Genomic DNA, 24,223 nt, shown 5'->3' on the forward strand with positions numbered 1-24,223 from the left:
CATTCATACATATCCCAACGTGGATATACATTGATCTGGTCATCATAAGAGTACACGCCCCAACACAAAATGCCTCCTTGTAGTAAGAATTAGATGAAACTAAAAATATCAAAAAAGGTGTGTGACCTTTCTTTTTATTCATTCATGGGATGTGGGTGTCACTGACAAGGCCAGCATGTATTGCTCATCCCTAATTTCCCTGTTCAGGGGGCGTTTTAAGAGTCAACCACATTGCTGTGGGTCTGGAGTCACAGGTAGGCCAGATTCCATTTCCTAAAGGACATTAGTGAACCAGTTGGGTTTTTACGACAATCGGCAATGGTTATCATCAGGCTTTTAATTCCAGGTTTTTATTGGATTCAAATTCCACCATCTGCCGTGGTGGGATTTGAACCCAGGCCTCCAGAGCATTACCCTGGGTCTCTGGATTACCAGTCCAGTGACAATACCACTACGCCACTACCTTCCCCATTTGATCTTGATATGTTAAAGGATGAGAACATCAGAGAGGCATTCACTCTTTAAGTAAAAAAGTATAAATGTCTCAGGATTGAGGAATCTGAACAAACAAGGAACAAGAGATAGAAAACAAATGAAAACAAATGATAGTGTACAACATGCTGCAAAGAAACTGTTACCAAACTGGAAAAGAAGAGGAGACAAGGAGTGGATGAGAGATGAGCTACCAGCAATGATGATAGAAAGGGGGAGAAAAAAGAAACACACATGAGTATGGTGAAATTGAAAAGAAAAAGAATGCATGTTGGCAGGCTAAAGAGAAATTAGATAATGGAATGTGTGATGAAGTATTGGAGCTGGAAAGAAATCACAAATGAGAGTTATGCACCAGAAGGTGAAATTTTAGACAGATAGAAAGAAAGAGATAACAACAGATAGTGGGTGCATAAAAGACAAAAATGGTAAAATATTGTTTGAAAGCAGCAAAGCGATGGACACAAGTGAATTGTATGATGATCCAAATCAAGGGAGTCCTCAACATATAAAGGAATACGATGGAGCAAACATTATAACAGAGGTCAAGAATGCTTTGAAATTGATGAGCACAGGAAATGGTCCAGTCATAGATGAAGCAACATCAGAACATCTAAAAGCCCTTGGAGAAACAGAATTAGAATTTTTTGACCAAATATATACCAAAGGATACATTCCAAGTAAGCTGAGACATACAGTATTTAAGTTACTTAAGAAACCTAAAGCAATGGAGTGCAATCAATTTAGAATTATAAGTTTGATGAGCCATCTCATTAAACTGATCTTGAAAATCATAATAGAAATAATAACATTTAAAGCTAACACATGTGCTGTTGAAATGTGACATTGACAATAAAGATGTGAGATTTATCCAGAACCATGTTGAGACCAAATAGTGAGCACCAAGCTAGAAGATGGACAATCAGATATGTTTCAAGTGAGGAGAGGAGTATGACAAGGCTGTGTACTATCGCCAAAAATATTCAATCTGTACAGAGAACAAATATTCAGAGAATTAGATGCACTTCCATGGGTGAGAATTGGAGGCAAGAACATAACTTGCAGTATGCTGATTATACAGCACTATTTGCAGAATCAAAATATCGTAGATCCAAGTAAAATCTAGACGTTTAGAATATGGACTGAGTATGAACATCAGTAAGACAAAAACAATGGTAATTAGAAGGAATACATTATAAAAAACTAGAGTGAAGATTGAAGTGGAAGGCGTTACACTGGAACAAGTAGATAAGTTGCCAATTTTCACAAAGCAGAGTCCCTCAGGCAGGCTACTGGGAGGTCGGCCTTGCTTCTCCTAAAAAAACAAGTACCACAGGATCTCTAATGTCCCTCGTTAAAGGTGGCCTTTGGTTTAAAGTCTCATCCAAAAGACAGTACCTCTATCAATGCTGCACTCCTTCAATATTGGAAGGTTCAGCTGAGATTAGGAGCTCAAGACCTGCAGTGCTTGAATCCCTGAGGTGAAAGTGCTACCACAGAGCCAAATTGACTGTTATAAGTAGGCAAGGACCAGGTAGCTACAATATCATTGGATGTGGAACAATTATTAGGGTTACCTTGTGCCCAGGGCACGCAGGTAGAGAATGTTTAGCACTCAAAAAGTTCCCACTGATACCAGCAGTCGGCCACCTCAATACTCTTGACATTGAGGAAATAGCTATAAGAAGTTGAAGCAATACTCTCATTCTTCATTTTGAAACACACAGAAGAAATCCATCCCCTCTTCCCCTTAAAAAAAAGTGCTGCCCAGTGGATTGGTTGGGTAGCATGCTTCACAACAGATTGACAGCTGTAAGTTCCCATCCCATAGAAGGAAAGAAATCCAAGCACTAGAGTCAACCTTTTCTACTTTCATAAATTTCCAATTTGATTGTTTGCAAAATGATGTAGGGAAAGTCTAGGGGACATCCTCCTAGTGAGGAAAAGAAGCACAGAATTAAAAGGTAATGTGAGAATAGATATTTCTTCCATGTCTTTTCGTTCCTCATTCTCTCCTTGGTAGCCATCCCAACTCTCTTTCCCATTCACCTCAACCCACCAATTTCTTTGGAATTCACCACTGACCATGGCACTCTGCAACCCCGTTCTTCCTCTTCCGCCTCCTCCGCCCCCTCATTGATTTCACTGTCACGAAGCAAATTCATTGGGGCCAAAATTCATAGGTGCCTGAAATTGGGCACGATCTTTGCAGCTTGTAGCCACAACAGAGAAGCCTAACTTGGCTTTCTGGCTTAGTCATATTTTTAGTGAGCTGGTTGTGCCAATTGCATGCTTCAACGTAGGCTACTGATTGAGATCTGCCCAATTTTATATGGATCTTTAAATTCTTTGATGGGATGTTGGTGTCGCTGGCAAGGCCAGAATTGTTACCAATCCCTATTTGCCCTTGAACTGATTGACTTGCTAGGGCAGAGGGCAGTCAATAGTCAACCACATTGTTGTGGGTCTGGAATCTCACACAGGCCAAATCAGGTAAGGAGGGCAGATTTCCTTCCCTAAAGGATGTTAGTGAGCCAGATGGGCTTTAATGACAATTGATGATAGTTGTCATGGTCACCATTACCGAGACTCGCTTTCGATTCCAGATTTTATTAATTAAATTTCAATTCCCATGTCTCCAGAGCATTAACCTGGGTCTATGGAGTACTAGCCCGGTGAAGCTACCGCTATCCTACTGTCTCCCCTGACACTGCTAGTCGAAAGGCTTTCCTAAAACAGTTAAATTCGAGAAGACTTGGTGTGGCGTGTGTGCTATCAACAACTATAATTTTAATATGGAGCTGGGAATAGCATCAAATAAAATTTACTTGAAGACTGCTTACATGGTTTGGTACAAGAGAGGGCAGTTAGAAGACAACCATATTGCTGTGGGCCTGGAGTCACGTATAAACCAAACTGGGTAGTGATGGTAGATTTAAAGACCAATTTTTTTCCTTCTAAAAGACCAATGGTTAGGCCAATGTGGAACCTAAAAAAAGTAGTCAGAGCTTTTTGCAACTGTGTCCGAGTGAAAGATGAGAAACTGTTTCAAAAGTAAACGTTTGGTTGATAATAAATAGAAGTTTAACATATAAGAGAATTTTGATATAATTATCATCCCTTGATTAAGAAATATAATTTATTTTAATAATGGAAAATAGATTGTGCATTTGTGTAAAAACTTAAATGCTTATTGTTGAAATGGTCTGTATCTGATTCTTGGCATGAAGCATGAGAACTTTGTAATCTGCTCACTATCTTATTTTGTGACGCAGAGATTCCTGGCAGCTATCCTTGTTTAGCATTGAAATATCACAGTGAGCTCTTAATCATCTGTAATCCACAATGACTGACTTGAAGATTTCAGTTTTTGGGTCATCTCCATTCATTTACTTTCTGTAAATAGAAAGATTAATCATTTTCTATTTAGGCTATGCTGTAATTTTTTTCCAAATTATTTTCACCCCACTGTTTAATTCCCATTTCTGTGCATCTTTACATCACCAGGAGGACAGTGTATCTGTTCCCAATACTTTCTCAACGTCACTTTGTAACCTTTCAGTTGGAAGTTCCTGAGATTGGCAAAGGTTGATAAGAGTGTTTAGATTTTTTTCCTTCTATGGTTTGTGCACAGGAAACTTCTAGAGAATCAGAAGTTCGACCAATCCACTGTGGAACATACTAATAGACCAATTCAGTGGGCAACACTTTTTGGAGGCGGTGTGGGTGGATTTTCCTTTGTTTATTAAAATAAAGAATGCTTAATGTTTGGGACCAGGGCATTCTTTCTCATTCATTTTACCCTCTGCATACCATGGGAAAAAGCAGGAAAATGTCATTAAAAATGTGCTTCTCTGAGAAGCTTTATACAAAAATCCTCCTGCACGACTGTCCCAAACTGAACCTAAGCCGTGATTGTAACAGCAAAGTTATAGCTAACATTTCTTTGGTTCATATCAAAACTTGCAGAATTTGCTATACAAATTTAAAAATGGCTTTTCTAGTGGCATTGCAGTCGCAGTGTGCCTCAGCACTATAGAATATCCTGAATTAGTAATATCAAGTTTGTAGAATAAGATCATAAATCTATGCTGAGAAAAAGCCATTTGGCCATTTGAAGTCTGCTTATCATAGTTTTCATCCCATTCGCCTACTTACATTGTCGAACCTTCACTTTTGGGAACACCATGAGGGTTAAATGCAACTTTGGCTGGGTGCAAATTATGTGGTTACAGATTTTAGTGGAAAGCGTGTTCAGACACGATTGTTGGCTACCAATGTGCTGCCAGCTATTTTGCTCCTCCAATGTGTTTGAATATTAACCCATATTTCATCTTGAGCCTCCCTGTCAAACAAACAAATTAAATCAAGCAGTGCTATTATGAGGGGGATTGATATGGTGTAGAGGAAAGTCCTATTTTCCTTAGCAGAGACATCAATAACCAGTGGTCATAAATATGAAGTAATTGGCAGAAGGATTTGGGGGGAGGACACCAGAAATAGGAGCAGGAGGAGACCACATGGCCCATCAAGCCTGGCCCACCATTCAATGTGATCATGGCTGATCTTGGGCTTCAACTCCACTTTTCTGCCTGTTCCCCATATCCCTTGATTCCTTGAGAGACCAAAAATCTGTCTAAAATGTATTCAACGATGATGCATCCATAACACTGTAGGGTAGAGAATTCCAAATATTCACAACCTTTTGAGTGACATAATTTCCCCTCATCCCAACCCTAAATGACTGGCTCCTTAACTTGAGACTTGTGCACCTCCCTCAACCCCCCACCCAGCATGTTTTAGATTTTTCAACCAGCGGAAATTAGCTCTGTGTCCACCCTACCAAGCCCTTTCAGAATTTTTATGAGATCACCTCTCATTCTTCTAAATTCCAGAGAGTATAATCACTCAGCCTCTCATCATTGGACAAACCCCTCATCCCAGGGACTAATTTAGTGAACCCTTCACTACTGTCCCCAGTGCAAGGATGTATCTTTCCTTAAATATGGAGACCAAAGCTGCACACAGTATCCCAGGTGTGTTCCAGGCAGTTGAGGGGAAATGTTTCCACCCAGAGAGTGATGGGGGTCTGGAACTCACTGCTTGAAAGGGAAGTCGAGGCAGAAACCTTCATCACATTTTTAAAAATACTCAGTTATGCACTTTAAGTGCAGTAATCCCCAGGGCTACAGACCAAAGCTGGAAAGTGGGATTGGCTGGATAGCTCTCTTTTGCCGGCACAAACACGATGGGCCCAATGGCAGCCTCCTGTGCCATAAATTTTCTGTTTTCAAGTTTCTGACCAATATATCCCCTGTCCTGTGGAGTGAAGCATTTTTCTAACCTCTCACCTTGTTTGAAGTTTGTAAATCAAGTTCTCAAGAAGAGTCATATCCGACTCAAAACGTTAACTCTTGTTTCTCTCTCCACAGATGCTGCCAGACCTGCTGAGCTTTCCCAGCACTCTATTTTAATTTTAGGTTTCCAGCATCTACAGTATTTTGCTTTTATTGTAAATCTTGTGCTGTGTCCTCTAGTCCTTTGCTCAATAATCTGCTTGCTTCAACTTTAACCTTTCTCATTTTGAAGATCAATTTTGTGTGCCCCCGCCCCCCCCCCCCCCACCGGCCCCCTCTCAACCCAGTCTGTCATGGAAAATAAATCTAAATACTTATGCTTTCTTCATAATTCTGTCCCCCAAGGCTATGAACCACATATGAGATTACGTTTTAAATTCCCTGCACTGTGCCTGGATCCTTTTTTTAATTAAAAAAAATCATTATTGGGGTATGGGTGTCACTGGGAAGGCCAGCATTTGTTGTCCATTTGTAGTTGCCCTTGAGAAGTTGGGTGCACCACCGTTTTGAACCATAGTCTTGTGTGCATGGTGAAGGTATGGCAACAGTTCTGTTAGGAAAGGAGTTGCAGGATTTTGACTCATCAATGATGAAGTAAAGCCACATATGTCCAAGTCAGGATGGTGCGTGACTTGGGGGTGATGATGTTCCCACCTGTCTTGTGTCCTTGTCCTCCCAGCTATAGTGACCAAAACTACATATTATATTCGAGCACTGACCTCACTATTAATCTGTATTTCAGTATAACTCTTTCTGACTTACCTTTCTACACCACATGAACTGCAGTGGTTTGAGAAGGCTACTCACCACCACCTTCTCAAGGGCAGTTAGTGATGGGCAACAAATGCTCATCTAGCCAATGATGCCCACGCCCAGTAAAAGAATTTTAAAAAAGATGCAGACACAATACGAGATTTGCCTTATACTGATGAGATACTTTTAGAATATTAATTTGTTGTCACCATTGCCTTATTGGAGCCTTTGGCATTGTCTTGCTTATTCTCTGGCTTTCTTCAAGCCTCCCTCAGTCCCCCTACTCACCCAATGTTATCCACCCATCCGATTTTTCCTCTTCCTCCTTTCTGTTTTTACTCTCAATTTCTCCTTCAGTTGTTGCCAGGACAAGGCTGCCGGGTCTTCGCTTCCAATGTCCGTACTTGGCTGTCATTCTTTCTCTAAGCAACTTAGCAACCCTTTTGATTCCTGAACTTCTACTCTTGATCTAACCCACTTTTTTGTCTTTCTGTCCATCCAGCTGATTCTTAGTTGTCCCACGTGTTTTGTTCATTACCAGTGATTGTTAAAATCAGATTTCCCTTTTTTTTTCAGATGGCAGAATCAGTAGAAACTGATTTTCTCCCAATTCCTCCACCATACCCAAATTTCAAAAGCTGTTATCCTCCTCTCATCCTCTTTCTTCAGAGTCCAACTCTCACATCCATAGAATTCACCATCCCACACTAGTGACTGCACTGGAATTTTAGAATATAAACAGTCATTCATCACATGGCAGTGAAAATATATTCTTTTTTTAAAAAATTTTGTTCTGTTTAAAATTAGTCTGGATGGGTAAACTAATGTTATTGGTGTCGGTTATTTTCTCTCTCTGTCTCTTCTCTCCCTGCCATATAACGCGGCTGGTATCGTTTGCTTAATTTCCACTTCCATACTTCCATCTTCTGCCACAGCTGACCCCAGGTTCTTGAAACTACTCACTTTCTCCAAGTCTTCACCCATAACCTTTACACCTTCAATCTGATCCTCTTCTGTAGGCTCAAAATGACTTGATCTACTGATCTTCATGTCCCCAAAGAGCTGCCGCCTTGAACCGGTGTAGGTACAGCCACAGTGCTGTTAGGGAGGGGGTTAAAAACAAAAACAATTAAGTCAAGGAGTTGCATGTATTATCTGAAGCCTAGGAATTGTTCTGCAATGATTAATTATAAGCTAACTGGAAAGTTTCTGTAGAGGTGGTTACCTCCTATGTCTTGTAAATGTATTCAACATAATAGAATAATACAGCACATAAACTCTGAGCTGTAACTAAACTGGATGATAAAACTGTAGCTGAATGCCAAAGAGGGTTTAGCGATAGTGATTTAATTATTTTTAACAGCTGGCAGTTGTCCCTCTTGTTTTGGTCTTCACCAGTGACCGTTAAAATCAGATTTCCAGTTTTAAATTCCCTTTTCTTTTTCAGGTGGCGGATTGGTATGAATCATTTTCCTCCCTAACTGGAGGAAAATCCCTGCAGTTTTCCATTGGTTCCTTATGAAAAGTCAAGTCCAGAGATGCAGTCACATTGCTTTCATCATATCAGCAAGCACGTTGTGCACTGGATGTGTTTTGCCACTGCCATGAATGCAATACACATGCATCTCTGGATGCTTTTCTATATGAAAGGCTGTGCAATTTGGATTTTATTGTAAAGGGACAGCAGTGTACTGACAGTTAGCACACTGATAGTTCCCGAACAACTGAGATCATTGATCAAACACTGATTCAGGTCTCACAGCAATATTTGGTTTACTATATCCGCATAATCTCTTTAACAAAAAAAACATTATCACAGTGACAGCTAAATGGCTGGAGTCCCAAAAATAAATATAAGTTCAGAACTTTTTACGTCCCTTGTTTCCTTGAAATTTTTTTTTAGCCATGTTCAGTTTATTTTTCCTGACCTTTTTTGGGGGTTACTTTTTTCCACTGATTTTTCTGTCCTGTTTCTGTTAAATTAAAACATGAAAAAAACACACGTCTTATAACTTGCCATGAAACCTGACTTTTATGCTCTTTAATTATAATGTTATGATTAGGTGACAGTTGCTGCAAGGATTTTATATTTTTACAGTGCATTTAATTTTGAATAGACACCAGACACTGATTTTATTGGAAGTTGTAGAAATAGGACTACATTTTATTATTGACTTTTGACAGTTAATAATTTATATTTTGGGGTGCCCCAGCTACTGTTCTCATGATTTACACAAGTTCAAGTGGACGTGAACTTGCCATTAATTGATTCCTGTTATAAATAATGCTATTCCCTCAGGTTCTTTACAGTATTTGCTGCACTAGCCTCACAATAACAAGGTTTTGTTTATATATATTTTACTGAGCCTGTAAAGGGTTATTACTGCAGTGCTCCTGTCAACCCATGTACCCTTCTAACAGAGATCATTAACAATCCGATGGGTTGAAAACTGGTAGCATTTATAATTTATCTTGATTCACAGTGACTTGGATCCCAGGATGGTTATGCTGTTTCAAGACATTGGACGTCATTATGTAAGCACAACTTAAATTGGGAGGTGGATGCAATGTGGGTTAGAATGTTTATCTTCTACCTCGGAGACTAAGGTCTGGATTTTCATGAAGTCGTGGAGACTTCGTGGAGCTTCCAAAATGGCAAACAGGACCCAGATGTGGAAGTCCTGCCCCCATTTCCGACGAATCCCATTTTTGCTGGTAGGGCTAAGGGGGCTGAGTTCAAACAGACCCTGTTTCGCTGTAGCAAAGACCTTAACCCGCAGTGTGGGAGTAACGGATTCTTAGAGTTGGATTTTTACATCCCCCACCCTGGGCCAGGTGTGTTTTCGACGGGGGTGGGGCACAGGAAATATGTCAGATGCCCAGTCCACCACTTTCCCACCCATCCCCTACCTGTTCCCCATAATACAGGAATGGGAGGTGTCAGCTGTGGCTCAGTTCATAGCACCCTCGCCTTTGAATCAGAGGGTTGTGGGTTCATGTCCCACTCCCGGAAACCAAGAACTGTGATTGTACTCGAAAGAGTTGCAATCTGTGACTGTTGATAACTCGAAAGAATAATACAGGAATGGGAAGTCACCCAATAGGCCACCCACCCGTTGGCCTGTTGAGGCCCTTAATTGCCCAATTAAGTGGCAATTAAGGGCCTCAGTCCACCTCCACTGCCATAAAACACTGGGCAGTGGCAGGTGGGCCAGAATGCAATGTCATTTTTGAAAGGGCTTCTTTGAAAAGGCAGGATGGAAAGGGGCTGCACATCATCGGAGGGTGCCATCTGTTTGGGGGGAAAGTGTTGGCAAAGATGGGGCATGAGGTGAGTGAGGGGCAATGAGGGATGAGAGCTAGAGGGCCTAATATTTAACAAACAACTGAGACGAAATCCCACAAAACAGAGGCAGGCCTTGACAGGCTGATTTGTCACTGGCAGCCCCTGTGGCTGTCTCTGATCTATGTCCAGTGATGGGTGGGGGTGGGGAGGCATCTCCATCTTGCACCCACGTTCCCTGGAACAAAGATCCCGCCATTTGGGGGAGTTTCTCCTGAGGCAGGTGCGGTGAGCTGGGAAATTCCTCAACTCTCACTACTGAACATGCGAGCAAAAACCTAGGTTCAATTTTGAAGGTAAACAGGATACACCTGTCTATTTTCTGACACTCAGTAAAATAAGAGGTGTATGCTAAAACCAGAATGAGAACTTTAAGTGATGTGGTTCTGTTTTTTATCTAGATCGGAAATTTGATTCCATATAACTAAAGGATAATTCTGTCCCTCCATGTGTTGTGGAACAGTTTTGAACAACTGTTTCTTGAGCCACATGACTTATTATCTCAGTATTCCCACTGGTTTTCGACTTTTAGGGGTTTATAAGTCCACTAATTTTTCACGTCTGAGCTTGAGCACAGGCCAGATCGATAGGATGGAAATCTCCTGCCTCTAATGATTGGTAGTATCCTTGGAGAAATTAGTTTAAGTGATGTCAATCCAACTGTTAGTGGCTGAGAATCCACAGCACAAAACCACTTTTAATTTGGCAATAGTTGACAATCACAGGGAGAAAGAGGCTACAAGGGCTGGAGATTGAAACTGGGGGCAGGATTTTTAGGCCCCATAGGGGCAGGGAATGGAGGCGGGAAGGCGCAAAAAATAGCGTTGCCAAATGTTTGCTGGTTCCTCAGCTTCATCCTGTCCTCAGGCCAATTTCTTAGGGATGGCATGGGGGGGGTGCAGTGGAGTGAGGTGGCAGGGGGATGAGGGGATAGGTGTGCAACAGTTCTATCTGGTCACCTATAAATCTGATTAAAGCTTATTAGTCATCCGTTTTCAGCAGCCCACCTGCCATTCTTAATTGGATGGCGAGCCTGCCCTCTGGCTTTTAATTATCAATTTGGGGAAAATAACAGGCAACAGTGAGGCCGGCCCCCATTTGAGTCTGATGGCAGGATTCAGGAGACCACATAAAAAAGCTGCCCATGGTCTTTTCTTCTAAGATTGGGGTTGTTACAATGATAACTTATAGAAGAAAGGACAGTGCTTAACTTGCAGGGTGTCACAATGAGATACAAATATTCTGTTTCTTCACACTGATGATCACAACCTTGGTAAATACAAAATCAACATGTTCACCTTTCAAAAGTAACAAAACACAATAAAAGTGAAACTCTATGCAGTGTGTGTTTACTTTGCACACGAGAGCCTGCTGCAACGCTCTTGCTACTTTAACCTGTTTCCAAATACATTTGGGAGAATAATTCCTATCTTGGACAATTAATCTGGTTGAAGTTTTTCAGTAATATTCAATATACATAGCCTTGCTTTGTGAACACTTACTATACAGAGAAGGGTTAAGTTAGAGTTTAAAAATAAAAAAAATCTAGTAGTGGGAGATTTAAACCAGAATGCATGATTAGGGTCTTGTAGGGAATGAAGAGTTCTATAGGGTGATGCTCTTGGCTTTAGTGCCAAATCATATCTAAGACATAGACACTCTGCGCTGGTAAAGCAAACGCTAATTCTTTGTCCCTGTTTTGTGTCTGAGTAGCGTAGCCCCCGAATTTCCTGTATGGCTTTACTGGTGATTGTATCCATTGAAGCCACAGGAATGCAAATGAATGTCAGTATGCTGTCCCCATAGATTTCCTCAACAGCTGCTGAAGTGATTTGCCTAAATATTTCCTGCTTCAAATTCCACTACAACTTATTTCATCTGGAATAAATAGGGAGACCTCACAGTCAAACTGATCTGTTGTGTTGTCACTACCAGTGATGTACCTGCTTGGGCGCCATGGAGCAGTCTGGATGAAGTTACAAAAAAGTCTTTATTAACAGTACTGAACTATGTATATATTTACATTACAATGTGAAGGCATGGTGAGAACTCCATGCTAGGCCCTTACATGTTGCTACCTATCTCTTTCAACCCTTGGCTCTAGGTCATATGCCTTCTTACATCACCATGTGGGCGGTACTGTACTGAGTCCCATGTTAACCCTTTAGGTCCCAGGCCCTTCTAATACACCTCCCCCTAAGTCTTTATCCTCTGGATATAGACTGACATTGGTTTACTTACAGTTTGCTTCAATTCTTACATCACTATAAGCCTTGTGTATTTAACTTTATAGTTGCAACTATAAACTATTCTAACTCTAAACTACTTCCTGATTAACATTACAACATTAACAGTACGCATCACCAATGTTCTTACTATCCCATCTCCCCCTTCAAGTCCTTGAAATTGGAGATTCGGGTGGTCTGGAAGCATTGTACCCCTGCCATATCTCATTTGCCATCCAGTCGGGAGAGTGGTAGCCTTCAGAGGTTCTTGACCTTGGTGATGGTTTGGAGGTTGTATCTGGATGTAGGCATGGCTTCATGCAGTGCTTTCATTAACCAATGCTGTATCACTCCTGGTTGGTCTGGTTGATGTGGCATTGATTTGTTGTGGTGAGCGCTGATTGTTTCTTCCTGGGTGGACGAAAGCGGTGTTCATCAAGTGGGTGGTGTTTCTTCTTCTTCTTCTGCCTTTTTCGGTGTCTGGAAGCTCTCGGTGGTTGAAGGAGAGCAGTCCTGTGGATGGAAGAAGAGTAGGGAGATAGTTCACCTTTGTGTAATTGTGTTTGCGTGAGGCTGCTACCTGGTTCCAGCTGATGCTGTGGTTTCAGCATGTTGGTTGGTTGTTGTTGGTCAGTGTCTCTACTGTCTGCACCATGGTTGCTGGTGGAGACAGGCTTCTCTGGCGGTTGTTCCAGCTCTGGTATCACTCCCATTGGGGGTGCTGCGGTAACCTCCTGTGCGGTGGGTTGGTCTGGCTCTTGGGTAGGATTGGGGACCTGAAATTAAGAAGAAAAGACCTGCTCCACAAACAGAGAAGAGAGATTACAAACAAAGTCAACACATGAATGGTGTGTAATGGTTGGGACTTTGGGAGGATGCCTTTTAGGCTGGGTGGGAACCACGCTTGTCTTCACATCTTTTGCCGGCTGAAGGAGATCTAGAGCAATGCAGGTGTCTCTGCTGAGGAGTGAAAAGGGCTGATTCCGCACAATGTACGTTAGCTCCCTAATCTGTTTGTTGTCGTACCTCAATGGCTCCTGAATCATGCCAATGACTGGAAGTTGGACTCCCCATGTGCCATAGAGTCGGGCGTCTGTTGTTTGACTCAAAGACTTGGAGTCATGGTTCCTCATTCGATAGGACTGTCACTGCGGCATCAGAATCTAGCTTAAAAAAAGTTGGTTAGATGGATGTTCATTGAGATGTCTGCATTCCAGAAGGAGGAGCCACATCATCTGATGTCACCCAGGAAAAAAGGCTGCATGTCTCCTGGGTCAGTGGCCTTGACTTCATGGATTGCTCTCGGGTCATCTGCCGTCCTGAGGTCGTGACTGGCACAGCCTACTGAAGTCTCCCTGCCTGTGGCAGTGGAAGCACTTGGCAGCACTTGCAGGACATTGGTCCTTCCTGTGAGTGCGCATCGCATAGCAGCGCTGGCATGGTCGTTTGGCCGGGTGGTTGGGTGATGGCTTACCAGGACTTTGACAGTCCCTGCGCTTGTGTGGCTTAATGTGCTGGACTGCAGCATGGCTTCTGCCCCATGAAACACCTTTACCTCTGAGAATGGTCTCGCTGCTTGGACAGCCTAACTAGCTGGGCAGCCTTGTTCTAGACTAAGGTCATCTTTGGCTTGGAGAAGGTCGGAGAGCGAATCGTCAGTGACACTCCATCACAATTCTGTCTCGGATGAGTTCGGAATTCCAATCGCTGTGTTTACATTCTTCTGCCATCAGTACAAAGCATTGATAAAGGAGTCAATAGGCTCTTCAAGCTGTTGGTTGCTCCTGTTAAATTTGGTGAGTTCCAAGATCTTGTTAGGTCTCAGTTTGAAGAAAAGGCAGAAAGATTTTAAAACATTGTAGAATTTGGCAGATGATTCATCTATGACTTGCCTGGCGATGATACTGTCTGTAATCGGCCCAATGGAATAAAGTAGTGTGCTAACTTGTTCTGCCTTCGACTTTTTATTTAATCCTACAGCAGTGCTATACCTCAGGAACCTTTTACCCCAATAACTCCCAATTGTGAGATTGGTCAGGGCATTGGGAAGGCACATTGGATGTAGTTGGGAAGAATTGTGTTCCAACTTTATAATATTTTAATGTGTGGGTGTCACTTTAAGAGTGAAGGGGATTTCAAGATGGCGCCACTGGTATCGATCAAGCCAGGATTTTCGTGCACTTTGCCGTTTCGGTGTGAAATTCAAAATGGTAGTGGCTGTCCACTGGGGAAGAAGCCTCAAAATGGTTGTGGGTCTGGTTGCTGCTGATGGCTGTTTTAGTCGTGACAGTGTGTTGCGGGTCCGGGGATAGGCCGGGAAGGCAGAATTCTCACCGGTTGGGCGGCCAAAGTATCGCAAGGCACTTGATTTAAAAAAAAGAAATTTCTTCTGTGTTTGATCCCTTCTTTCGTGACATTCTGGACTCGGGCACCATTTGGGGAGGGTGCTGAGTCCAAGTTCAGGCTAGTGAAGAAATGCACAACAGAGTTTCTGCCTGACTGGGTTTTTAAAAAAAATACTTCACAGGACTGGCTTGCCTGGAATCCTAAAAGGAGTTTATCTCACCTTGCAGGCTGCTGGTTCTTCTTTGTTGAAGCTGATCTTCTACGGATATTCAGCAGAGACTTTGCTTGAGCAAAACTTTTGCATTTTCTAATCTGCTGCCAGGCTCTCCTGTCTCTGGAGTGTGGGTGCGTTTTTTCAGCGTCTTGCTTCTTGAGTGAGGCTGCTTCAGTGCAGAATCGTTGTTGGTGTCCTTTTCTTGACAGTCCTTGAGTCTTTTAGAAAGGATATGGATTTTATCTCCCGCTGCCGCCGTGTGTTCTGTTGTCACTACCCGTGATGTGTACTGCTTGGACACCATGATGCAGTCTGGTTGAAGTTACAAATAAATCTTTATTAACAGTACTGAAATATGTACATTTTTACAGTAAAGGGTAAAGGTATGGAGAGGAACCCATGCTAGGACTTTACATGTTGCTACCTGTCTCTCAATAGCCCTTAGCTCTAGGTCATGTGCCTTTTTACATCACCATGTGGGCGGTACTGTACTCAATCCCAAGTTAACCATTTAGATACCAGATGCTTCTGCTACACAAACCAGCAGCAGCCTCCTCATTTCCCCATCTTTATTCTTCCTCTCTCATTTGTTTTTCACTGTTTCTCTACCTACTGCTTGCCACCAAAGGAAGATCTGGCAGTACCCACTTCTGAATCATCTACCCCAAATCCTTGGTACAGTGCCTGCATGGGAAAATCCAATCCAATCTTTTCATTGAATAATCTCCTTATTAACTTTGAGGATGCTCAGTATAAATACAGTATGAAACTGTTGAAGTTTAATCTTAAATACATTAGAGACAAATGCTTTGACTCAGCACATGGTCTGTTACAGAGGTGTTCAATCCAAACTGATTAGAGGAGGTTGTCCCTGATCTGCATTGAGTTGCTGGAATTCATGTATTGAATCGACACCATGTGGACTGCAGTCGCTCAAGAAGGCAGCTCACCACCTTCTCAAGGGCAATTAGGGCTGGCCAACAAATGCTGGCCTAACCTGCGCCACTCACATCCTGAAAAACAATAAAAAAAAGAACACAACAAAAGTTAGTTAAAAGAGACAAACTTATGAAGTATCAGAGTTGCGCTTAAAAAATGCCCATCCCTTTATTGCTTGATCATTCTTTGTAGTACACATGCCGATGCTGACCTTATGGATTGCATTTCATAAATTTAATTAAATTCTCTTGTTGCTGTTCATGGGCCAGCTAGCAAGAAGATAACCTTCACTGCTGTTATTTTTACTGAGTAATACATGCAGAGCGGCTGATAGCCTACAAACGGTGCTTCTGCTACACAAATGATACAGGTCATTTCTCTTGTAATGATATGCAAGCCTAACCTCAAGCATCTGATAAACATGGTTTCGTATTTGTCCCTGCTAAGCAGCCCGTGTGTGCAGCTAGTTTGTAAATATTGCAGGCTGAGTTTGCACCCTTCTGCCAAGTGGGAGCAGCGGGGTGGTGAGAATGTGTGGGTGGAGCGCAAAATCCTACAGTGCTGCTGCAATGGCTGCAGCCTCTCTTTTTGTAGGTTGGGAGTGGCCGGAGTACTTCTCTCGCCCTTTCCCATTGGTAGGGGCCCCTCCAAGGTCCTGCCTTCCTCTGGGCTCTGATATTGAGAAGGCCCAGTGCTCGTGGGGCTACACCTGGTTTGTCCACATGGCCCTCTGACACTGGCTAGTCATCTGGTTACTATGCTACAGAAAAAAAATCACTTGTGTTTCTAATTTTGAAAATGGAGATCTTTGATTTACTTATTTTACATTGCTGTCTCATCAGTCTGATAAATGCATTATTTGCTCTGCTAGTACCTTCAGGTCAGCTGCGTGTGTGGGGAGAGGGATGAGCAGTGAGCAGCCTGAGTGCTGAGTCAGAATTTGTTTATGTTTGTGGTCATTAATGATTTGTGTAGAGCTAGAGCTCAGTGTTTGAGCACTGAGTAATATCTGAGTTGACACAAGTTGCAACAGTCTTTTATTTTTGATTCCTTTCTGTTATGATATAGAACTTCAAAAGGACATAGACAAGTTGGAGGAGTGAGCAGGTAGGTGGCAGATGAAGTTCAATGCGGAGAAGTGTGAGGTGATGTATTTTGGTAGGAAGAACATGGAGAGACAATATAAAATTAGGAGTACAATTCTTAAGGGGGTGCAAGAGCAGAGGGACCTGGGTTGATATGTGCATAAATCATTGAAGGTGGGAGGACAGGTAGAGAGAGCAGTGAATAAAGCATAGAGTATCCTGGGCTTTATTAATAGGGGCATAGAGTACAAGAGCTGAGAGATTATGCTGAGCTTATGTAAGACACTAGTTAGATCTCAGCTGGAGTATTATGTACAGTTCTGGGCACCACACTATAGGAAGGATGTGAACGCATTGGAGAGAGTGCAGCAAAGGTTTACAAGAATGGTTCCAGGGATGAGAAACTTCAGTTACAAAGATAGATTGAAGAGGTTGCGACTGTTCTCCTTGGAAAGGAGAAGGCTAAGAGGAGATTTGATAGAGGTGTTCAAAATCATGAGATGGCTGGATGGAGTAGATAGGGAGAAACTGTTTCCGTAAAAGGATCGAGAACGAGAGGGCACAGATTTAAAATGATTTGCAAAAGAAGCAAATGTGATGTGAGAAAAATACTTCTTCACACAACGAGTGGTTCGAGTCTGGAATGCACTGCCTGGAAGCGTGGTGGAGAGGGGTTCAACCGAGGCATTCAAGAGGGCATTAGATATTTATTTGAATATAAACAATGTACAAGGGTACAGGGAAAAGATAGGAGAATGGCACTAAGCCACAATGTTCATTCGAAGAGCCGGTGCAAACATGATGGGTCGAATGGCCTCCTTTTATGCCGTAACACTCTATAATTCTGTGGTGATTCTGAATGGAATTCTTGCAACAATGCGATAAAATTCCAGCCTCAATCTTGGGTCATTGCAGTGACTGTTGCTGCAGTACAATGAAATTTATAAATATGCAGTGCTGAACTGCGTGCTATTCAGCTAATTAACTCTTGGTGTTGATTGGTATTCCATGTTTTAGCATACTATCCTTTCACTTATGAGCTTCAGTTCACTCAAGCTCTAATGGTTGGGATGAAAGTCTTGGCTGGCATTGAACATTCCATGTGGATGAGTTTAGGTTGTCTCAATCCCGTTCCCAGTGGACAATCACCCACAACACAAAACTGCCCAATTTTTTGGTGATTGTCAACCTCTCTTGGAGATCTCATGTGGAAATATACTGGTCCAGTGGGCTAAGGCACATGGGCAAGGGAATTAATCGACTGCAATGCTACACCCAACCTTTTTTTTATTCATTCATGTGATGTGGGCATCGCTGGCTAGGCCAGTATTTATTGCCTACCCCTAGTTGTCCTTGAGATAGTGGTGGTGAGCTGCCTTCTTGAACCGCTGCAGTCCCTGTGGTACACTCACGGTGCTGTTAGGGAAGGAGTTCTGGGATTTTGATCCAGTGACAGTAAAGGAACGATGATATATTTCCAAGTCAGGATGGTGCGTGGCTTGGAGGGGAACTTCCAGGTGGTGGTATTCCCTGGAGTGCTTGATGCAGGTAATGGGGTAGGATTTTCTCTGCAGGCTTCTGAACCACGCCTTCAGGCTGAAATGTGGGTCAAAAACGCACATTGTGTGGGAAACAGTCACTCATTGTGATTTTCCCTGGGGCAGCCTGGACAGGCTCGCTGCCCTCAGCGCCCTCGGGCTCGCTGCCCTCAGCGCCCTCGGGCTCGCTGCCCTCAGCGCCCTCGGGCTCGCTGCCCTCAGCGCCCTCGGGCTCGCTGCCCTTAGCGCCCTCGGGCTCGCTGCCCTCGGGTGGGCTCTCGAAGCTGGAAGGCCAATCAAGGGCCTTCCAGCCTGAAAGCAGCAACAGAATAGATGGGAGATGGTGCTTCAAAATGCAATTGCCCCTTTTCAACCCTATAAAATGTAACTAAAAAAAAATTGCTTTTATAGTCAGGCCACCACTGAAGGGGTAGCCCCTCTTTAGGGTGGCCTGTGGCTGCTCCAGCAGGCAGGCAGGGTCAGCCACTAAGCCTGCCCTGGACCTCTGGCTCCACCAAATCTGCCAGTGGGAGGTCACACACACACACACACACACACCCACCCCCCCACCCCCCAAACCCCTCCCCCGTCCTAGCGCAGTTAAACTGGCCCCTGCCACCTGCAGAATCTGGAGGCTGACCAGAAAATCCAAGGCAGCCTCCTTTAATTGGTCTTAATAGACATTAACGATCTTGATCACTATCCACAGTGTCCAGGCGTGTAGCCCTGCCATCAGCCCCCCACACTCCCAATCCAGCCCCTGTAGAAATGGCACAGGGGCGGGATGGAGCTGGGGAACCAACACGCAGGAGCACCTGCCTGCTTCCTATGCCGGTCCCGGATAAAACCCTGGATGTCTGAAAGGAGAAGTTTTTAATTCCTTGGTGTTGACATGCCTTGCCTTGATGGCCAAATTTTTTTCAAAAAGTCATGTAATGTCCACAGATGCACACGTTTTCTTAGCCCATAGTTCCGTACAGACAGAATACATGCTGTGATGTGAAAAAACAAAGCACTTTCATAGACTGATTTTGAAGGTCTTAAGATAGCAATTTATCTCAGGTAGTCACATTCTCACCTCTAAGTCAGAAGATTGAATGTGTTTAAGTACAGATTGGCGAAGCACATGTGAGGCTGAATATAAAAGACACGATATTCCGCTCAGATCATGAGGTGTTCGTATCTGACATCCTATCAAATAATTACATTTGGGAAGCACAGGAACACTCCTAGGCCACCTCTGGAAGTGACTGACATTGCTGCACCTGACAGAATATATAAGGCAGACCCGAAACTTGTAACACCCATTTGTAAAGAGCGATTTTCATTAATTACAGTGCATGGAAGAAATATTATTAGCATTTTTTTTTATTGATAACTTTTTTTTAATGTGGTGCTGTGAAGTGAAGTTAGGGACTTTGGGGTCCACTTTTGTGTAGGTGTGCCTTTAAACTATTGGGAACATATGTCGTTGTGCTGTGACCAAAAAAAACTAAGGAATCCTTCACTGTTAAGGTGTTCACATCCTTGAGTGTATTCTAAGGCAGTAACACATCTTAAGAGTTGAGTTGAGTTGATGTTGGTAAACTGCTTGTGGTTTGTCGTTTGAGATTTACACTGATATCTTAACTCTGTGACTAAAAAGATGTGAAACATTGCAGCCATTGCATCATCTTTATATTGTGAACAAAATAGTCTCACCCACTTGTACGAGTTCGTTCCCAAACGCAGGTAGCTGCTGCAAAGTAGCTAAGTAATAGTGATACCTTTTTGAATTACTTTTTGGGCCTATTTAAAAGGTTAGACAGCCTCCACAAAAAATACTTATATTGTGCTGCAGTTAATTTAAGATTTCTCTTATTTTTTGATACAGGAATACAAATTGGCAATAAAATTTCAGAGGGCTTTGTCTTGGGACTTAGAAATTCTTTATTTCATGATTGATGGTAGATTGTGGTCTTTTATGGCACTGATGGCCTTGTTTTGATCCTGTATTATTTATGTGCATTATAGTAAATTTTGGCTCTCAGGAGTTTGTTACTTTTTTCTTTTTCCAGAGATTGGGCTGGATTTCACAGTGGGTGTATTGCTTGCTCCCCCCGCTGACCCCCTCCCGCCTGTCGCAGGAGTTAGCTGGCAGCCTTAACATGCTGCCGCTCAGCTAAACAGGCTGAGAGTGGGCCTTCCGCCCCTCAGTGGGAAGAAATCCTGCCCTTAAGAACTGCCGGCCAACTTCAGCAGTCCCAGTCGCACCAGAACTGAGTTGTAGGTGGTGCTGGGGCTGCAAGCAGGCCCACACAGAAATTTGATGGATCCTGGAGGCAAGTATGTCCCTCGCTTGGGGTGGTAGGATCGGGCAGCCTAGGGAACCGGGGTGGAGCGGATCAAAGTGGGGATTGGTGTTGGTAGGGGTGGGGCGGGGGGGTGTTGAAAGAGGGTAATGCTGTCAATGCACACAGAACACTCCCGCCCCCCCCACAAGGATGCCCCCCCTTCCTTCCTGCCTTCTAAATGCTTTTGTGAAAAAGAAGGTGGCCTCCAGCTCCTGCCTATGCTGTCTGCCTCCCCAGGTCAGCCATATTATGGCATGGCCAATGTAATAGCCCAGTCAATTGGCTTGGTAACAAGTTCAATTGACCGTTTCTAAAAATTATTTCATGGACATATGTTGCTCATCCCTAATTTCCCCTTGAACTGAGTGGCCTACTAGGTCATTTCAGAGGGCAGTAAAGAGTCAACCACATTGCTGTGGGCCTGGAGTCACATGTAGACTGGGTAAGGATGGCAGATTTTCTTCCCTAAAGGACATTAGTGAACCAGATGAGTTTTTACGACAATCGATGATGGTTGTCATGGTCACCATTACTGAGACTAACTCTATATTCCATGTTTTTTTTAAATAACTGAATTTAAATTCCAGCAGCTGCCATGGTGGGATTTGAACCTGTGTTCCCAGAGCATTAGCTTGGGTCTCTGGATTACTAGTCCAGTAACATGACTACAATGCCACCATTTATTTAAAAATGGTAAGCGGGCTGCCAATTTCAGCGCCTGCCCACCACCTGTATTATGGGAGACAGCTCAGGGTGGGCGGAAAGGCAGTGGGCTTTCCCCCCACCCTCATATTTCATGCACCGCCCTGCCAAAAATACACCTGTGTGGTAGTTCCATGTGAGTTGTCAACTTTAATAAACTTAATTTTCTCTGCTTTGTCTCAGTTGTTTCTAGTTTTATTTCAACATTGGTAACATGCAACAACTTAATAATCATGAATGCTTTTGTTAGCCAGCAGTGTAGGCTGAAAATGTGAAGCATACCAACGCACAAAAAGCAAGAAGAAGACTAATTCTCTTCACCCAATCATTAAACACACCACATCAACTGGTTGGACCCACAAAAAGGAGAGTCAAATCCTTAAGTCCCTCCCTGTCAGTTTACAGCCTCTTCATTGGCAAGTCCTCTCCTGTGCCTTCTCACTGCAACACAGGGACACTGGATTCCACATGACCCCAGGCCAAAACTTCTGAGGAACCCAGAGGAGGTTTAGCACCCAAACATGCAGTGTGCAAGCCCACCAGCATGTGGACGTGCCCTGGCACTCATGAACCAAACTCTCAGCTGTGGGTGAACAGATCCACTACTTTGTGGATACCTCGGGTGAGCTGAAGGCTAAGGGATTAAACCGTGACAGAAAATCTGAAATGGAGCCCAAAAGTGGACTGATGTCTAAATATGTCATTTTTCCGGCAACTCCTGCAACCAAGCATGCACCAAACGTAGTGCTTTGCATTCCTTTGGATTCAACCAGGGAGGCTAAGGAGGGGACCCTGACGTTTAGGCAGTCCAGCGTCTCCATAAATTTTGCCCAGGCTTGCACCCTGGAGAAGACACTCCAGTTTTGCTCCAGAGCGTTGAGAAATGGGAAGTTCAGCTGGCCGAGAAGAGGGGTCAAAGAAAACAAAGGCTAGTGAATCGTCTCACGAGATGGAAAGCTGCCAATTAAGTAAAGAAAGAAATGCTTTTCTTAAATAATCTGTTATTTTTATATATGTAAATATATCTATCTTTATTGGAATTTAATAACCAGGTAATAAGTCCACAGTAAGTCTTAAGAAAGTAATTAGATTTGAAAAATGCATTGGCATAAAACATTGGCCAGTAGATATGTGAGCTTGGAGTCTGCGTCCAGGGCATCTGTTTACATTGTTTGCTAAGCTAAGAGACGCAGCTTTGTCAGCTGTCAAATACACAGGACTTGTTTACTAAGCACTCTGGATATTGTATCCATCAGTAATTTTAAAGGGTGCAGTTCCTCTCCATTATTCAAGAAAGAACACAGGAAATCCTGCTCATGATTAGTGCCCCTCTAGAACGCTAAAGTTGACCTGACTCAATTTTGCAACAGATCCTTTGTTAATTGTTTTACATGTGATGTTCATTTTGCAGAGCAGTGAACCATGACACTTGGAAGCAAGATGCTCATTTATAAAATTATCCCTCAGTTACGTGTGCTGATATTTTAAAGCCAATGCACTTTGTTGTACTCTGCTGCTTGTTAAAATTGCATTTTGAACTTGATTGTTTTACAAAAGTAAAATGATTCAGACCTGAAAACCACGCATTACTGTTCTATTTTGAATCACACCAGCCAGAAGTTTTATTTATGTTATGGAAACAATAAATTACTTGCATCTATTCAGTGAAAATTCTAAATTAAATGGTAGCACAGTTTTATTTCTGAATCCCACAGCTCCTAAGATCTATGAGAAAACTTTAAATTAAAAATATGTTAGACTTAAGAAGAGATTTTCCTCATCCAGTATGAGGCATGTTCCAATCCCAAGTGTGGCAAAGAGTATAGAGGGATAAAGACCCATTGCACCAGGCTTCCTGCTTCACTGTGCAATGCCAGTATTTTCTTAATATTGCCCAGAAACCTGATGACTGACACTGAGTTTGTATCTTTATTTTTATTCTTTCACAATACGTGAGCTAGGCCAGCAGTTGTTCCCCATTCCTAATTGCCCTTGAGAAGGTGATGGAGAGCCCCCACCTTGATTAGCTGCAGTCCATGTGATGTAGATATACTCACAGTGCTGTTAGGAAGGGAGTTCCAGGATTTTGACCCAGCGACAGTGAAGGAACAGCGACACAGTTCCAAGTCTGGACGGTGCATGGATTGCAGGGGAACTTGCAGATGGTGGTATTTCCATGCATCTGCTCTGCACTTCGGTGGTAGAGGTCACGGGTTTGGAAGGTGCTATCGAAGGAGTCTTGATGAGTTGCTGCAGTGCATCTTGTAGAGGGTACACACTGCTGTCACTGTGCATCGGTTGTGGAAGTACTGAATGTTTAGAAGTAACCTTGGCCCAAATAAGCATGGTAGGTGAGGAACTTCCCTACCCCCTGCCTTCAATGATTGGGCAGGGGCGTGCTCTAAAACAAGTATTGGGGCTTTCACTGGGACTCTTGCGGGTCAGTTGGGGATCCTGGAGAAGCCAGGTAATCTACCAAAGAAGTTGATTGGTTCTTATTTTAATGCCCATGAGGATGTTAAATCTTCTGAGAACAGCAGCCAGAGTCCCCAATGTCATCAGCTAGGAGTATAGATGGGTTTCTGTTTCTGCTCCTCTGATCCCTGTACAAAGCCCTCCCAATGCCCGCAGCTGTGCTTTGAGAGTGCCCAGGCAATGCAAATGGCCAAGAGCTGTACCTGGGTGCTCTTGTATAGCCGTAGCGCACATCAAGTATAACGCTGAACTTGGATGGATGTCCAAATAGTAAACTTTATACCCTCTTATTGTTTAGAAATCTTTGCACTTTCCCCGTAACTCCAAAATAAATCCAAAAACTTTTAGAAAATGATTTTGCATGTAACTTAAATTAATAACCTTTTATTTTCCTGTTTCATGCTTATATTTCAACATTTTA

The 24,223-nt window shown here is 43.0% G+C and overlaps 1 protein-coding gene across 1 annotated transcript in view; it reads left to right on the forward strand.

Annotated features, from left to right (window-relative positions):
- Positions 1 to 24,223, forward strand: part of anks1b (ankyrin repeat and sterile alpha motif domain containing 1B) — an 809,329-nt gene that overhangs the window by 364,375 nt on the left and 420,731 nt on the right. The gene's annotated exons all lie outside the window — the stretch shown is intronic.

The sequence above is a fragment of the Cetorhinus maximus genome, chromosome 12 (assembly GCF_964194155.1).
Source record: "Cetorhinus maximus chromosome 12, sCetMax3.hap1.1, whole genome shotgun sequence".
NCBI lineage: Eukaryota > Metazoa > Chordata > Chondrichthyes > Lamniformes > Cetorhinidae > Cetorhinus > Cetorhinus maximus.